This window comes from Mesoplodon bidens (assembly GCF_964165515.1).
Source record: "Mesoplodon bidens genome assembly, chromosome: 3".
NCBI lineage: Eukaryota > Metazoa > Chordata > Mammalia > Artiodactyla > Ziphiidae > Mesoplodon > Mesoplodon bidens.
The window spans coordinates 117,702,307-117,721,729 of record NC_138178.1 but is presented as its reverse complement, the minus strand read 5'-3'; the positions used below and the strand labels follow the sequence as shown (position 1 = coordinate 117,721,729).

The 19,423-nt window shown below is 42.5% G+C and overlaps 1 protein-coding gene across 2 annotated transcripts in view; it reads right to left on the bottom strand.

The window, feature by feature from the left end:
- Positions 1 to 18,962, bottom strand: part of LOC308614410 (uncharacterized protein) — a 228,008-nt gene extending 209,046 nt beyond the window's left edge. The window contains exon 1 of one of the 2 annotated variants that reach the window (XR_014015385.1): positions 17,986 to 18,199. The gene's annotated coding sequence lies outside the window, so the exon portion shown is untranslated. Of the gene's footprint in view, positions 1 to 17,985; positions 18,200 to 18,865 lie in introns of those variants that run through there. The other variant, XM_081228833.1, reaches the window with a different exon arrangement.
- Positions 18,963 to 19,423: the final 461 nt, after the last annotated feature.

The following is a 19,423-nucleotide window of genomic DNA, read 5'->3' as shown; positions in this document are numbered from 1 at the left end:
ACTGGGTGGAGACCAGAAGTCCTGTGGACTAAACATCATCGTGAACTGGCTTGTTCCAGATGACCTAGGCTTTCCAAAACCATTCGGTCAGCAGCTACCATTCACTGAACCCTACTCTGAATAAAAAAGATTCCCAAGATTGTGCCTCCTACAAAGCCTTGTCAGAGAGCACAGTGTTGAATCAGCTGCTGTCAGGCGCTCATCAGGTCAAGCTAAAACATTTAAGGAATATTGCTGGAGGACACGCTGTCCATCTAGGCCTTTGTATATCCTATCCGGCCTAATTATCGGAGAGCTGAATTCTTGGCCTCTGCTCTCTTGGAGTCACACTAGCTGACCTCCACTTATCCAGCTAGCTGGTTAACAGATGTTCCTCATTCCCTCTGAAAATGCACCGAGGAAAGCCCAGGGCCAGCTGAATGCTAGCAGCTAGCAAATCCGAGCGTTTCTGCCTCCCCAGTTATTTGCTTGCCAAGACTCAGTTGTGTTTTTTCTCAAATCTATTTATACTATTTAATTTTGTTACTATAATTTATAATTTGGTTAAATATTATATAGAGTAATCAAAATGTGGATGAAAAGAGATTAGTTGTTTCTGTGAAAACTTAGTTGATTGCTTTGGATACTCTCAGTAAATTAGGTGCTAAAAATTGCTGTCACACTATATTTACATGAGACAACTGTAAAAAAAAAAAACAATGGGAAATTTCCAAAAATGTGGAAATTTAGAATCATTCCTCCTTCAGACTGGATAGTAAAGAAAAGGCCCAGGCTTTACATCAAAAGACAGCTCAATGACTGCACCTTTAGTTATAATAAAATGAGTGTCACATGCATGAATTTTTTTATGATTCTCTGCTTTAATACACTTTTATAGTAGCTGATCCTACCCAAATTGTACTCTGCAGATGGCAGCGGCGGCAGCAGCGGTGGAAGCTTATTACAAATGCAGGACATCTGGCTGGCCCCAGACTTGCTGATTCAGGACCTACATTTTAACAAGTTCCTCAGGTGACTGAGCACGTTGCACTTTGAAAAGCACCAATCTACAGAATGTGTTCCCTCTGATTTCATAAGGGATATTAAAATAAATCTATGCAGTTGAGGAATTTTCTAGATATTACTCAGCCCATGTCAAAATGTCTTTTAAATTTGATGGTAGAGAAAGTTTCTTCCTCACAGACAGTAGTAATTATCATATCAATCTTACTTTCCTTTTCGTTTTGACCACAAGGAAATTCATGAGCAGAGTTTTTACTCTGCTATGTCATCTGTTCTCCTCTTCTTATTTTAATTGGTACTTCCCCTAGTGTGATAGCTGTTATTTATGCTTTGTTATTTCACTGCTTTATGTTTCTTGAAATTTATTTACTTTAGTGTCTTCCCTAACATCATTTACAGAGAAAAGTAGGGAGGTTAAGAGATAAACACTCCTCAGTCTAGCACTGTCAGTCTAGTCAGAATTTAATCTGACTCCTCCCACATCCCTGACCTCAGCTCCTGCTTCCGCCCACATGGACATCAACCTCTCTCCTTTACTCAAACATCCTTTTGCTTTTTTCCTGAACTCTTGATCTCTCAGAGTTCAGCCCAAATTATATCTCCTTTTTTTAAGGTTTTCTCTGGTCATTCTGGAGCAAAAGTCCTTTCCCCACTAAACTCCAAAAGCACTCTGTTGGTACCACCCCTCCAAATACAAATTCACATTTAGGCAAGTATTGAGTCCAACTGTGTAGGTGGCTTGCAAGAGCACTTTGAGGGGAGGGAACGTGTCATTTGGCTACCTGCTGCACAGTAAATGCTATATTAATGAATGAATAAATAAATGTGTAATGGTATGAATTAAGTACATATGATGAGAGTTTCATTTGGTTTAAATTCAAAAAAAAAAAATTTGGCACAGGTAGCCACCGACCTGGTCAGTAAAATAACACATTATTTTTACATTTTCTGCTTTACTCATCATTCGAAGAAAGTCATAACCCAGAATTTGGTTGGGGGTCTGAAAATTTTACTCAAAACATGTGAGATGACATGTATGATGTGAACTTTAAGTCAAGACAATGGGATGTTAGGATGTGTGGTAGGGTAGGTCAGATGTCCATGTACAATTTGGATGGGTGATAGAAAATATTTCCATCTTTACACAAACAACACTGCTCACCTGGGGCTTCTGAAATGACTTCTAAAGACTCACAGGCCTTTAGCCTTTTAAGGCCAAAAGCTCCCCACAGACTGTCTCACAAGGATCTGCAGGGGAACATGGTAACATTGACTTCGGTGGCTGAGAGACAGTGCAACACAGCAGCAGACAGACAGTCTGGCACACAGCCAGCCAAGAAAATGGAACATCTGTGTGTGAGCAAAATACCACTGCCCTTGAGCTAAAGGCGTGAACCTCTGGCAGGGAACATTAAAAGGCTCAGACTCCCTAAGCAGAGAACGAACTTCACTCCCGTGTAAGTGCAGGGGAATGGCTCATGCCACATTCACTCGCCTGGCACACAGCAGTAAATCAACGAAGCCAATTTTGTAATTAGGAGACACAGAGGACAATAAAGTTTACCAATTCTCTCACCTTCCATTGAGATCAGTACTGTCTGACAGAAATGTAAGGCAAGCTATGAATGTAATTTTAAATGTAATTTTAAATTTTCATAAAAAGGTTTAAAAGAAATAAGTGAAATTAATTTTAATAATATGCTAAAAATAGTAATAATAAGCTATGTTTAACCCAATGTACATGAACTGTTAGCATTCCAATATGTAATCAATATTTTAAAAATTATTAATGAGACACATTATATCCACTTCACATACTAGGTCTGTGAAATACACCATCTCATTTTGGACTAGCCACATTTGAAGTGCACAGTAGGCACCTGTGGCTAGTGGTTACGATATTGGACAGTGCAGACTTTAGATACTGAAAACACAAAAGTGGTAAAGTAAGCATCCATAAATAATGGGAAAGGTCCTGGCTTTGTAGACCAAGGCACCAAGCTACATTTCTACTCCTTGGCTTACTAGCTAGCTCTTGGCACAAGAGAGGCCACGTAACCTCACTGAGCCTCTCCACATTAGGGAAATGTTGGTAAGTAATCTCTACCTTCAAGTTGTAGGGATGAATGTATGAAGAGTCCTTAGCAGGATATGGGCCCCATAGGACACTCAGTAAGTGACAATGGATATGATAATATATCCAGAGAGAACGACTCCAGTGCTAGCTGTGAGAAATCCCTCTGAAGGGTGTTAAATCCTTGTGATTTTCCTGGTTTAAAATCACAGTAATAGGGTGGCGCAGTGGTTGGGAGTCCGCCTGTCGATGCAGGGGACACTGGTTCATGCCCCAGCCCGGGAAGATCCCACATGCCGCGGAGCGGCTGGGCCCGTGACCCATGGCCACTGGGCCTGCGCGTCCGGAGCCTGTGCTCTGCAACGGGAGAGGCCACAATAGTGAGAGGCCCGCGTACCACAAAAAAAAAAAAAAAAAAAAAAATCAAAGTAATAGAAGAGAAAGAGGACAGTTTCATTCTATTTTTTTCTAATTTTACAGTACGTTATTCCAATAGATTGTATTCCTTTTATGAAAATACACAGATTGGAGAAAACCACGTTTTGTTATCATCTTTAAATCAAGGAGTCAAAACATTTTGAATGTGCAACAAATCAATATTTAGAGAAGTTAGAAGATAAATACCTTTCACCAAGGAATGCTTCACCTCATACCCCCACTCACACAAAATGATTTCATGATCAAGAACTTTAAAAGAAAGTGGCTAGTGTCAAACAGCTAAGTAGATAACTGAAAATGTTTTCAGACTTCTGTAGTGACCTGGGGCCCAGGTCACTACAGAATTTAACATCTCATGTGCATAAGTGTCCCCTTCTCTTCTGTCACCAGTGGGTGTAGCTGGGGTCTTGGGAACCCAGTCTACATTTTTGCTGTATTAAAAAGTATTGATCATATTAGAAAATATCTCAGAAGAAAAGGAAATGAGATTAGGCATTCAGCAAGTAGGAAGTTGTTCTAGAAGCAGAGTTGCTTTACATAGATTTTAATGGAAAAACAAAAAGACTGTCAAGAGACAAATTGTGAAGAGACAATTTCCTGGCCTTAAGCAAAAGGAGAATAGGATCAGTTAGGTAGGTGGAAGCAGGGCTTGGGAGATATAGGAATTCACAGTCTTCCAGAAAAATCTAAGGTCAAAATAATTACTAGAGAGACTAGGAAAGAAAATACATTATGATATAAAGACACAGGGTGCAGGGGGCAATGTCTCAAATCACTGTGCAGGAGGAAAAGGGATTGGTTTTTGATGGACAAGCAGAGCAACAAGGTAAGAGTATGAAACTAGAAGGGAGATACCAGAGTGACTTCCTGGAGTGCAAGAATAATTAGAAGACAAGAATAATTTATCCTTTCAGAACAGAACTACAACTTCCGAGATGCACCAGTAAGAAGCTGGGTCGAAGTCACTGCAGCCCTTAGAGAGGTCAGATGTGAACTGTGGCAAACCGCTTCCATGTGGAAGGAGAAAGAAGGGCTGGGGCACTCTGGAGGCTGAGGGGACAGAAAGATATCCCATGTGGTAGAAAGCAGAGAGCAATCTCACTTACGAAAATATTCAGGACAGGATTCTTTTTAGGTTGACATTGTTAACTGTAATTATTAACCATCTTTTACATTCCCCCCTGCCTCCAACTTTCCACCCTTTACCTTTTATTTTTTCCTTAATGGTTGCCATTGACAACAATTTAAGAAGAACCAGCTCTTGCCTCCTAAGAGTGAGGAAATTCTACAGAACCAACCTATCAAGTGGTTAGATTAGAAGGTACTGCTGGTGGGGAAAAGAGACATTTGGGGAAAATGTTTTTTATTTAGCAAATTTGAAAATAGTATTTCTATAAGAATGATTATTTCCCACGTGTTTTTTTTCTTTAGAAAGTTTCCAACTGACACAAATTTTCCAGAAGACTTGTAAAAGTTGTTAGCCAGGTTCAGAACAAGTTTCACCACATGGCTTCTTGAGGTCAAAAGCAGTAATGTGTGACTCTTACAAAGGAACTCCTCTTTCCTCATGTTGTTTGGCCACAGTTTTGTGCCCCTACAGCCTCACAGGATAAAGCCAAGATAAACTCTCCACATACTCTCACTCTGCTGTGGTTTACAATCTACACTTACTACACTGTCAAGCATTTCAAAATTGCTCTGGGTCTTGTTGGCAAGTTATTATCTACCAGGAAGTCTGGAATTAGTAGAGGAAGCATCACCTAAAGCAGTGGCTTTTAAACCTCTTTCTTACCTCAACCCACAGTACAAAATAATTTTTATATCGTGACCCTGCATACACATACATAAAATACACAAAAACATACATAAACTGAATCAAGAGAATCGTGGAACAATACTTTGTTACCCTAGATGCACTCTGAAATTTCAATTCCAGCTCTATTTCATCCAAAAATAAATAAAACAAACTTGTTGCTGCCCACTATAACTGATCACTGTCCATTAATGGGTCCAAACCCTGTTTGAAAAACACTAACCTAAAGACTTTCCACAATCTGGCCCCATTTCCCTATCTTGTATGAGTTCCCATTTCTCCTAACATAGATTTCAAAGTAATATAACAGCTTTCTTTTATTGTGTACCTATAATGTGACTATGTGTATAATATCTCTATTACTAACAACCCTGTGACAAGAGTATTGATTTCCTCCCAATAGACAGATGAAGAAACTGAGCCTCAGAGAAGTTGATCAAGCAAGTAAGTGACTGAGCTAGAACTTGAACTAAATGGGTGTAACCCTGGAGCCCCTTCTTTTTCCACTGGAACACATTGGCCTCCAAGTGGGCATGACTCCTTATTGCCCCTCCACCCACTCTGCCTGGAGCCCACCCATGTTCATGCTGTTCCCCTAACTGGAAAGCCCTTCCAGCCTCTTCTTCTAGCAATTCACACATGCCCACTGGTATTTCTGGACCCAGCTCAAACCATGCTTTTTCCAAGAAACTACCCAGATGATGTTGGCCCTCATTCTCCTTCCTTTTCACTCTAGGAGGCAGGAAATCTCAGAGGTCAGAGCTGAAGCACAGGAACCAGACTGCCAGTTTTGATTGTTAGTTCAGCCGTATACAGTCTGGTGGTGGTGTTAAACTTCTGTGTCTCCATTTCCTCTTCTGAAAATGGAGATAATAATTGCTCCTACCCCGGAGGACTGTTCCCAGGATAAATAAATTAACAGACATAGAGGAATTTGTACAGAAGCTGGTACATAGTAGGTGATTAATAAATGTTAGTATTCAGTTGTACCACAATGAAACTTCATCAGATCCAGTCCTATCCCTTAATGTTACCCAATATGTATGTAGCTTATTTCTTTGACTAGAATGTAAACTCTTCTTGGGCGGGACTGTATCACATTTATATTTATAGAAGTACCCCAGAGTTACACAGTACCAGGCATGCCATATGCACTTAACAAATATCAGATTTAGGAATTACAAAACTGGCAATGCCAGATGAAGAACTTTTTTTTTTTTTTAGCAAAAGAACAGCTGAGGAGGACCTGCTAGACTTCACTTTTCTGAAGGTAAATATTAGTTACCATTGGAGATGATTTTGTTTTGGGAAATTCCTCAGGATGGTTTTTAAGTCCCACACATAGAAGTGCTCTGAGGACATCTGTGGTGCAGATGCTACTCTGTGCTCTTTTTAGTGACTAAGCAGATATAAATTTCATAGATTATGTACTGAGGCTGATGTTATTTTAGTTCTTGAGCTTTTATTTCCACTTAAGTTTACTTAGTCTCTTCAAATTTAATGCTGACATGCTAAATATGATTCTCTCTCTCTCACTTCCCTTTCTTTCCTCCTTCACCAGGACAGTCTAAGTTCCTAAGCCCAACCACAGCAAGGATGGAGTGAGAAATAGGCCAATAAAGTCTGAAGATTTTTTTCCAGCTCTGGGCATTTAACGAGGCTGTGAACATGGCTCTCACAGGTTGGTCTGTTACACGCACCACTGCAGAAAATAGGACATTTTAAACTCACTCGATATAGCCACTTTCTTTGTCCCTGGTTTTCTTTTTAAGCTCACCCAGTTTTATTCATTCTGCAAAAACCTCTGCCCCCCACAATAAGTACCTTGCAGTAAAATAGAGACAGTTGGAGCAAAGGCAAAGACCTCCAGCCTGGCTGACTTTTGCCACCGGTTATAATGAAAACAGTTTTTTTTCTTGAACACAGAACACAAAACAGCAAACACACACCAAACAAAGGCACAAAGAGAAATCTCACGGGAAATTCATCCGGAACATCCAAGGAAAATCACGTATTTTACTGTATTTGTTACCTTTTCCAGGAAGTGAAAGTGTGAGAGCCCTTAGACATCTGCCTTCAGGGAAGACATTTCCGTTCCACTAGAAATGCCCTTACTGATTTTGATGGCACCCAAACACTGGTCTCCCTTCTAGAACTTCACCTGGTAAACGCCGATCCTCAGGACGTGGTTCTGCACTCTTGCTCCCACATTTGGTGGTCTTGTTCAAGGAAGATTGGTGGGTGAAAAGGAAATACAGAGAGAAATGACAGCTCCCTGGAAGCGGCATTTTTTTTTTTCTAGAAAGTGACTTGAATAGGCTTTAGCTGAGGGATAAATCTTCCCCAAACTCTACCTGCTCTATTGAGGGTTTGTACAAAGTTCTAGAAGAGCCTGGACACTCACTGGATGCTCAGAATTCTTGGTGTTACAACCTGTCATTGTATGATTTCACTACAGAATCCCTCAGTGTGTTATATGGCATGTGCTTATGTTGGCACAAATAGAAATATATAAAACAGTGTACAATCAGCCAGGTCTGAGGATTTTACAGCCTCTTTTGGAATATTGGTAGCACACTAACATTGCAAAATCAGATTCTTGGCTTCAGCCCAAAGCAATAGGTGCTGGTGTGGTCAGGGTAGTGCTTTAGGACTCATGTTTATGTGAGTTTGGAGAAACTTCTTTTCAGAACCACATACCCACTTTGGTTTTTGTACTGAGACTTGTTCTCCCAGGCTCCTTGGGACACTTCTGAAGACCACATCTTCTACCTCCAGCCATGAGCTCAAGTGATCAGTCAATATGGCCCACTGGAGCCCGGGCTTGGCTGCCCATGGAGCTTATGACAAAGACAGACAGTAAGTACTGCAGAGTAGTGTTATTCATGTAAAATAAATAGTTCTGTTAAGAAATCTTAAGCGACTTCCGGGGAAGATGGCGGAAGAGTAAGACGCGGAGATCACCTTCCTCCCCACAGATACACCAGAAATACAGCTACACGTGGAACAACTCCTACAGAACACCTACTGAACGCTGGCAGAAGACCTCAGACCTCCCAAAAGGCAAGAAACTACCCCACGTACCTTGGTAGGGCAAAGCAGAGAGATTCCCGCACAGAGGATCAGTGCCGACCAGCACTCACCAGCCCGCGAGGCTTGTCTGCTCACCCGCCAGGGCGGGCGAGGCTGGGAGCTGAGGCTCGGGCTTCGGTCAGAGCGCAGGGAGAGGACGGGGGCTGGCGGCGTGAACACAGCCTGAAGGGGCTAATGCGCCACAGCTATCCGGGAGGGAGTCCGGGAAAAAGTCTGGACCTGCCGAAGAGGCAGGAGACTTTTTCTTCCCTCTTTGTTTCCTGGTGCGCGAGGAGAGGGGATTAAGAGCGCTGCTTAAAGGAGCTGCAGAGACGGGCGCGAGCCACGGCTGAAAGCGCAGAACCCAGAGACGGGCGTGGGACGCTGGGGCTGCTGCTGCCGCCGGCAAGAAACCTGTGTGCGAGCGCAAGTCACTGTCCACGCCCCGCTTCCAGGGAGCCTGTGCAGTACAGCCCGCCACTGCCGGGGTCCGGAGATCTAGGGACGGCTTCCCCGGAAGAACGCACGGCACGCCTCGGGCTGGTGCAACGTCACGCCGGCCTCTGACGCCGCAGGCTCGCCCCGCCTCCGAGCCCCTCCCTCCCCCCCGCGGCCTGAGTGAGCCAGAGTCCCCAAAGCGGCTGCTCCTTTAACGCTGTCCTGTCTGAGCGAAGAACAGACGCCCTCCGGGCGACCTACACGCAGAGGCGGGGCCAAATCCAAAGCTGAGACCCGGGAGCTGTGAGAACAAAGAAGAGAAAGGGAAATCTCTCCCAGCAGCCTCAGAAGTAGCGGAATAAAGCTCCACAATCAACTTGATGTACCCTGCATCTGTGGAATACATGAATAGACAATGAATCATCCCAAATTGAGGAGCCAGGAGTCAGTGCTGTGCCTCTGAGGTGGGAGAGCCAACTTCAGGACACTGGTCCACAAGAGACCTCCCAGCTCCACATATCAAATGGGGAAAATCTTCCAGAGATCTCCATCTCAACACAAGCACCCAGCTTCACTCAACGATCAGCAAGATACAGTGCTGGATACCCTATGCCAAACAACTAGCAAGACAGGAACACAACCCCACCCATTAGCAGAGAGGCTGCCTAAAATCATAAAAAGTCCACAGACACCCCAAAACACACCACGAGACATGGACCTGCCCACCAGAAAGACAAGGCCCAGCCTCATACACCAGAACACAGGCACTAGTCCCCTCCACCAGGAAGCCTACACAACCCACTGAACCAACCTTAGCCACTGGGCACAGACACCAAAAACAACGGGAACTACGAACCTGCAGCCTGCAAAAAGGAGACCCCAAACACAGTAAGATAAGCAAAATGAGAAGACAGAAAAACACACAGCAGGAGAAGGAGCAAGATAAAAACCCACCAGACCTAACAAATGAAGAGGAAATAGGCAGTCTACCTGAAAAATAATTCAGAATAATGATAGTAAAGATGATCCAAAATCTTGGAAATAGAATAGACAAAATGCAAGAAACAGTTAACAAGGACCTAGAAGAACTAAAGATGAATCAAGCAACGATTAGAAACACAATAAATGAAATTAAAAATACTCTAGATGGGATCAATAGCAGAATAACTGAGGCAGAAGAACGGATAAGTGCCCTGGAAGATAAAATAGTGGAAATAACTACTGCAGAGCAGAATAAAGAAAAAAGAATGAAAAGAACTGAGGACAGTCTCAGAGACCTCTGGGACAACATTAAACGCACCAACATTTGAATTATAGGGGTCCCAGAAGAAGAAGAGAAAAAGAAAGGGACTGAGAAAATATTTGAAGAGATTATAGTTGAAAACTTCCCTAATATGGGAAAGGAAATAGTTAATCAAGTCCAGGAGGCACAGAGAGTCCCATACAGGATAAATCCAAGGAGAAATATGCCAAAACACATATTACTCAAACTTTCAAAAATTAAATACAAAGAAAACATATTAAAAGCAGCAAGGGAACAACAAATAACACACAAGGGAATCCCCATAAGGTTAACAGCTGATCTTTCAGCAGAAACTCTGCAAGCCAGAAGGGACTGGCAGGACATATTTAAAGTGATGAAGGAGAAAAACCTGCAACCAAGATTACTCTACCCAGCAAGGATCTCATTCAGATTTGATGGAGAAATTAAAACGTTTACAGACAACCAAAAGCTGAGGGAGTTCAGGACCACCAAACCAGCTTTACTACAAACGCTAAAGGAACTTCTCTAGGCAGGAAACACAAGAGGAGGAAAAGACTTACAATAACAAACCCAAAACAATTAAGAAAATGGGGCTTCCCTGGTGGCGCAGTGGTTGGGAGCCCGCCTGCCGATGCAGGGGACACGGGTTCATGCCCCGGTCCAGGAAGATCCCACATGCCACGGAGTGGCTGGGCCCGTGAGCCATGGCCACCGAGCCTGTGCGTCCGGAGCCTGTGCTCCGCGGCGGGAGAGGCCACAACAGAGAGAGGCCCATGTACCACAAAAAAAAAAAAAAAAAAAAAAACCCAAACAAACAATTAAGAAAATGGGAATAGGAACATACATATCGATAATTACCTTAAATGTAAATGGATTAAATGCTCCCACCAAAAGACACAGATTGGCTGAATGGATACAAAAACAAGATCCATATATATGCTGTCTACAAGAGACCCACTTCAGACCTGGGGACACATACAGACTGAAAGTAAGGGGATGGAAAAAGATATTCCATGCAAATGGAACTCAAAAGAAAGCTGAGGTAGCAATTCTCATATCAGACAAAATAGACTTTAAAATAAAGACTACTAGAAGAGACAAAGAAGGACACTACATAATGATCAAGGGATTGATCCAAGAAGAATATATATCAATTGTAAATATTTATGCACCCAACATAGGAGTACCTCAATACATAAGGCAAATACTAACAGCCATAAAAGGGGAAATCGACAGTAACACAATCACAGTAGGGGACTTTAACACCCCAATTTCACCAATGGACAGATCATCCAAAATGAAAATAAATAAGGAAACACAAGCTTTAAATGATACATTAAACAAGATGGACTTAATTGATATTTATAGGACATTCCATCCAAAAACAACAGAATACACATTTTTCTCAAGTGCTCATGGAACATTCTCCAGGATAGATCATATCTTGGGTCACAAATCAAGCCTTGGTAAATTTAAGAAAATTGAAATTGTATCAAGTATCTTTTCTGACCACAATGCTGTGAGACTAGATATCAATTACAGGAAAAGATCTGTAAAAAATACAAACACATGGAGGCTAAACAATACACTACTTAATAACGAAGTGATCACTGAAGAAATCAATGAGGAAATCAAAAAATACCTAGAAACAAATGACAGTAGAGACACGAGGACCCAAAACCTGTGGGATGCAGCAAAAGCAGTTCTAAGAGGGAAGTTTATAGGAATAAAATCCCACCTTAAGAAACAGGAAACATCTCGAATAAACAACATAACCTTGCACCTACAGCAATTAGAGAAAGAAGAACAAAAACACCCCAAAGTTAGCAGAAGGAAAGAAATCATAAAAATCAGATCAGAAATAAATGAAAAAGAAATGAAGGAAATGATAGCAAAGATCAATAAAACTAAAAGCTGGTTCTTTGAGAAGATAAACAAAATTGATAAACCATTAGCCAGACTCATCAAGAAAAAAAGGGAGAAGACTCAAATCAATAGAATTAGAAATGAACAAGGAGAAGTAACAACTGACACTGAAGAAATACAAAAGATCATGAGAGATTACTACAAACAACTGTATGCCAATAAAACGGACAACCTGGAAGAAATGGACAAATTCTTAGAAATTCACAACCTGCCAAGACTGAATCAGGAAGAAACAGAAAATATGAACAGACCAATCACAAGCGCTGAAATTGAAACTGTGATAAAAAACCTTCCAACAAACAAAAGCCCAGGACCAGATGGCTTCACAGGCGAATTCTATCAAACATTTAGAGAAGAGCTAACACCTATCCTTCTCAAACTCTTCCAAAATATAGCAGAGGGAGGAACACTCCCAAACTCATTCTACAAGGCCACCATCACCTTGATACCAAAACCAGACAAGGATGTCACAAAGAAAGAAAACTACAGGCCAATATCACTGATGAACATAGATGCAAAAATCCTCAACAAAATACTAGCAAACAGAATCCAACAGCACATTAAAAGGATCATACACCATGATCAAGTGGGGTTTATTCCAGGAATGCAAGGATTCTTCAATATACGCAAATCAATCAACATAATACACCATATTAACAAATTGAAGGAGAAAAACCGTATGATCATCTCAATAGATGCAGAGAAAGCTTTCGACAAAATTCAAAACACATTTATGATAAAAACCCTGCAGGAAGTAGGCATAGAGGGAACTTTCCTCAACATAATAAAGGCCATATATGACAAACCCACAGCCAACATCGTCCTCAATGGTGAAAAACTGAAAGCATTTCCACTAAGATCAGGAACAAGACAAGGTTGCCCACTCTCACCACTCTTATTCAACATAGTTTTGGAAGTATTAGCCACAGCAATCAGAGAACAAAAGGAAATAAAAGGAATCCAAATCGGAAAAGAAGACGTAAAGCTGTCACTGTTTGCAGATGACATGATACTATACATAGAGAATCCTAAAGATGCTACCAGAAAACTCTTAGAGCTAATCAATGAATTTGGTAAAGTAGCAGTATACAAAATTAATGCACAGAAATCTCTGGCATTCCTATATACTAATGATGCAAAATCTGAAAGTGAAGTCAAGAAAACACTCCCATTTACCACTGCAACAAAAAGAATAAAATATCTAGGAATAAACCTACCTAAGGAGACAAAAGACCTGTATGCAGAAAATTATAAGACACTGATGAAAGAAATTAAAGATGATACAAATAGATGGAGAGATATACCATGTTCTTGGATTGGAAGAATCAACATTGTGAAAATGACTCTACGACCCAAAGCAATCTACAGATTCAGTGCAATCCCTATCAAACTACCACTGGCATTTTTCACAGAACTAGAACAAAAAATTTCACAATTTGTATGGAAACACAAAAGACCCCGAATAGCCAAAGCAATCTTGAGAACGAAAAATGGAGCTGCAGGAATCAGGCTCCCTGACTTCAGACTATACTACAAAGCTAGAGTAATCAAGACAGTATGGTACTGGCATAAAAACAGACATATAGATCAATGGAACAGGATAGAAAACCCAGAGATAAACCCACGCACATATGGTCACCTTATCTTTGATAAAGGAGGCAGGAATGTACAGTGGAGCAAGGACAGTCTCTTCAATAAGTGGTGCTGGGAAAACTGGACAGGGACATGTAAAAGTATGAGATTAGATCACTCCCTAACACCATACACAAAAATAAGCTCAAAATGGATTAAAGACCTAAGTGTAAGGCCAGAAACTATCAAACTCTTAGAGGAAAACATAGGCAGAACACTCTATGACATAAATCACAGCAAGATCCTTTTGGATCCATCTCCTAGAGAAATGGAAATAAAAACAAAAATAAACACATGGGACCTAATGAAACTTAAAAGCTTTTGCACAGCAAGGGAAACCATAAACAAGACCAAAAGACAACACTCAGAATGGGAGAAAATATTTGCAAATGAAGCAACTGACAAAGGATTAATCTCCATGATTTATAAGCAGCTCATGCAGCTCAATAACAAAAAAACAAACAACCCCATCCAAAAATGGGCAGAAGAGCTAAATAGACATTTCTCCACAGAAGATATACAGACTGCCAACAAACACATGAAAGAATGCTCAACATCTTTAATCATTAGAGAAACGCAAATCAAAACTACAATGAGATATCATCTCACACCAGTCAGAATGGCCATCATCAAAAAATCTAGAAACAATAAATGCTGGAGAGGGTGTGGAGAAAAGGGAACACTCTTGCACTGCTGGTGGGAATGTGAATTGGTACAGCCACTATGGAGAACAGTATGGAGTTTCCTTATAAAACTACAAACAGGGCCTCCCTGGTGGCGCAGTGGTTGAGAGTCCGCCTGCCGATGCAGGGGATACGGGTTCGTGCCCCGGTCTGGGAGGATCCCATATGCCGCGGAGCGGCTGGGCCCGTGAGCCATGGCCGCTGGGCCTTCGCGTCCGGAGCCTGTGCTCCGCAACGGGAGAGGCCACAGCAGTGAGAGGCCCGCATACCGCAAAAAGAAAAAAAAAAAAACTACAAACAAAACTACCATATGACCCAGCAATCCCACTACTGGGCATATACCCTGAGAAAACCATAATTCAAAAAGAGTCATGTACCAAAATGTTCATAGCAGCCCTATTTACAATAGCCCGGAGATGGAAACAACCTAAGTGTCCATCATCAGATGAATGGATAAAGAAGATGTGGCACATATATACAATGGAATATTACTCAGCCATAAAAAGAAACGAAATTGAGCTATTTGTAATGAGGTGGCTAGACCTAGAGTCTGTCATACAGAGTGAAGTAAGTCCGAAAGAGAAAGACAAATACTGTATGCTAACACATATATATAGAATTTAAGAAGAAAAAAATGTCATGAAGAACCTAGGGGTAAGACAGGAATAAAGACACAGACCTACTTGAGAATGGACTTGAGGATATGGGGAGGCGGAAGGGTAAGCTGTGACAAAGGTAAAGAGAGGCATGGACATATATACACTACAAAACGTAAGGTAGATAGCTAGTGGGAAGCAGCCGCATAGCACAGGGAGATCAGCTCGGTGCTTTGTGACCGCCTGGAGGGGTGGGATAGGGAGGGTGGGAGGGAGACGCAAGAGGGAGGGGATATGGGAACATATGTATATGTATAACTGATTTATTTTGTTATAAAGCAGAAACTAACACACCATTTTTAAGCAATTATACTCCAATAAAGATGTAAAAAAAAAGAAATCTTAAGCAATGAATTTCAATAAATAAATAGTTTTTCAATAACAGCAGAATACAGAACCAAAGAAAACAAAACTTCGGTGCAGAGTAAAATCTTTCTGACTCGTACCAACTTCATTTTTACTCCTCTTCCTCACAATCTCCACATAGTTATTTTAAAAGCAATTCCATTTCTATTAACAGGTTAACATTATCTTTCTTCGATGCTGCTGAAAGCTATAGCATCAGAAAGGCCTACTAGTCAGTTTTCAGAGTTTCTAAATAATCCACGTGCTCCTTCTAGAATAGTATGAGTACTTCCTCCTGAAGTAAAACTTTGTTGAGCAACATCATACTTCTGAGATTCTTCTTGGCAAATCAGAATTCTCCCTTTGAACTTCCCTTTCCAGTAATTCTATCCAGGGATGAACTGACATCAGTGTCTGTTCTAAGCCTAAAGGAAGATATCCTTAACCTTTACACACCAGGGGCTTATTTTCAAAGAATAAGCATCATTTCATATGGAGTCAGAACACATCATGGGAAAAAAAACTTCAGGGAGACTACATCGAATCCTTCACTGAAGCTTTGGAGCAGGGGGCTGGCTGGCTAGGAGAGAAGAGGCAAGGACCTATTTCAGGGAGTTGACAGAAGGTGGGTAGGCAGAGCCTGTAGGCCTGTGCTGAGGGAAAGTGAGGACGGAGGAGACGTGGGTGTCCTCCCATCTCACTGGGTGCAGTGCGATATATCCGTCCTAGAACTTGGGGCTAAGCAGTTTACTCCCTGAGACAGTCACCACACTGAGATGAGGAGAAGGAACGAGTGAGAGAGTGCTGAGCCATCCCAAGGGCACAGAGCCTACACTCAACCCAAAGACGGGTCCTCCCCGCAGTGGTGCCATGGCCCAGAGATTCAGGGTCAGCTTCAGTCTGTATAAACAACAGCACGTTGGTGAGAACAGAAAGATCATATGACGTCATTCCCCTGAGTTTAACTCTCCAGTGTCTCCCATTGCTCTAATGATAAATCACCAACTAAGTTCCAGGAGCTTTTCAAGCTTGCAGATTGGGCCTCGACACACCTCGCAGGTCTCCTCTCGGGAGACTCTCCCTCTCCATTCTTTTTTTTTTTTTTTTTGCGGTACGCGGGCCTCTCACTGTTGTGGCCTCTCCCGTTGTGGAGCACAGGCTCCGGACGCGCAGGCCCGGTGGCCATGGCTCATGGGCCCAGCCGCTCCGCGGCATGTGGGATCCTCCCGGACCAGGGCACGAACCCGTGTCCCCTGCATCGGCAGGCGGACTCTCAACCACTGCGACACCAGGGAAGCCCTCCCTCTCCATTCTTGTGCTGCGGCCACAGTCACCTTCTTGGTGCTGCCACGCTGTTCCTGCTCCTCTCAGAACCGTCTCTGTCTAAAATGCTCTTTCCCCCACTCCTCACCAATTCCGGTATCCTTTAAGCGTCATTTATTTCATGGAAGTCAACCGATCTGCCATCACCCTACACTTTCTCTTTTAGCACTTGATACAATTTTATTAAACCACAATTTGTTTAACAGCTGTCTTTTGACTTTGACTGGAAGATCAGTGAAAGTAGGAACCATATCTGCCATTAATTCTCAGCATCTAACACTCATAGTGGGTGCTTGGTAAACGTTTGCTGACTGAATGCCTGAGAATAAATCCCGTTGTGCAGGAGAACATGGGAGAGACTTCAGTTAATAACATGTTCTTTTTCTGGAATTCTGAACCCCCCCCAGATTAATGCTTCCTAAGTACCCATTCAGTTATACACAGAGATTTTATAAATTATAAACAAAATAGATCTTTTAAGAACTTAGAGAATAATTTTAGTCTATCTTCAAAGCCAAAATATGACATTTCTATTAATAACTGTGGGAAGAAAGAGGAAAATATGCAGAACGATTAAGATACTGTAGCACAATTCATGTGCTATGCCTTTTCACCATTTGATTTAATGGATTAATTTTAATTTAGTGAATTTTAAAATTTAGAATTCCAATTATGCTACTTTCTGTTCTCTGTTATTATAGGCAGTTGTTCTGGCATAAATGGAGCAGAAAAAAGTATCTGGGCAAGAATTGATTATTACCAGGTAACAGGACTGGAACAGGTATTAGAGTGATCAGAGATAATTACCAAGGAGGTAAGATTGATCTCAATTCTTTCCTGAAGTGTAGTTGAGTTTGATCTAGTGCTTCTCCAAATTTCGTGTGCACACAAATCACTTGGGGATCTAGCTAAACTGCAGATTCTTATTCAGTAAATGTGGGGTGAGGCCCAAGATTCTGCATTTCTAACAAGCTCCTAGGTAATGTCTACACTGTTAGTTCAAAGATCACAGTTTAAGAAGCAAGGAAAGGCCTAGAACAAACTGGACTGGTCAACACAGATTGGCACAGGTCAGAGGGCACATTAGTGCCCTGAAGGTAAGGATTTTCTTCACTTAGAGATAGAGGCCAAAGTGCTAAAGGTAATATGTTTCATTAAGAGGCTGGTGGGGCCCAGATCTAAAGGGTGAACAGTAAACACCAGCCGTCGCCAGCAGGGGGCAGCAGAGTTCAGGGTAAATTGCACAGGACTCCTCCCACCACCACCCCCAACAGGCCAAACACCCCTGAGGGTAATTATAATAAAGCTCAGAACAGTACCTGGGTAAGAGGGCAGTTGGAAAAGCAAGACACCAGGAAAATCTGCAGCATGGAGGGAGATGCTCACATAGGCCAGAATAAACTCGCAGGAGGGGACACTTTGCAGCAGTGGAAAGCACACCCGTCATGAGATCTGGAGACCCAAGATCCAGTTCAGACATGGAAACGGAACAGTGCCTTTGGGCCAGCTCTCACGTCCCATCAGCCTTGATTTCCTCGGCAGGAAATGAGGAAAAAGTGCAAAGGGTGATCTCCAATGCGCGTTTCCAACCTTCACATCCTGTGACCTGGGCTTCTGGTTTTGGCTTTGAGAAAACTGACAGGATCCCTATCCTTTAGGCAATGGGTTGGGAGTCAGAGGGAGGCAGAGCCCACAGAGAGCCGGCTGCTCACTCTGCTGCGTGAGGCCCAACAGGGCGTGTGGATGGGCAGTGAAGCTGTTCGGTCTGCAAGCGGGGGCTCCGTTGCAGCTGTGGGGGGTTTTGTATTTGTTTTTAATCTGTTAAAGATTACACGGAAACTGGTTAAAAAGTAAATAGGCCTGAAAGGCTTATAACTGAAACAAGCCTCTCATCCCCCTTATCCTCCTCATCCTTTTCCTTGGAAGCAACGTCTTTGAACCCTTTCCGTTTCTTCTTCAATTTGCCTCCATATTTCCAAATAATATGTATAATATAATCCTACTACTTGATCCAGTAGCTACTGGCTTTTTACTCCGGTGGATCAGGAATTAATTCAATCACACCATCTCTTCCCTTCATTATTCTCCAGATACCATTTTTCTCGTTTTTTGGATCATGTCTATATTTGTCACCAGCAAAGACCATTAGCAATTCTTGGAAACTAAAAATAGAATCTGGGTAGTAAAACAAAGTCTAACCTTCTTCTTTTCCTTTGCGCTTCCTCTAATTTCACTTGTTCATAGGGGACCTCGCAAAGAAGCTTCGCACCCAGCCCTTCAGACCAGAATTCCTAGTCCAAACAGCCGCAACTGAGACTTTAGCCCTGTGGACGGACCGTGCGCAGAATCCCCGTGCTCCACACTCAGTTCCAGATGGCGGAAGCGGGCCGTGTGCAGAGACGTTGCGCCTGCGCTGTGACCTGGAGCCTGAGGAGCACGCCCGCCCTCGACCCGGAAGCGCTCCGCTGCTGCCACACCCCCCACACCCCCCGCCCCGCCCCGCCCCGCGCTGAGGAGAACTCTGTAAAGCAGCCCCGCCCACAGCCTATGGGTAGAGCATGTGTGCTCTAGAGCTCGGGATCCTCCATTCTCTGATCAAAGAATAAAGCTTTCCTTTGCTTCTGAACCAAACTTGGTCTCGTTCTGTCGGCTCCAGTGACACCAGGCAGAAGGACCCTTGTTGGGGCCCCGACTCAAAAGGGTTGGTAACATAGTCACTGTTTCTATTATTATGACTATGTAAATATTATTCAAGGA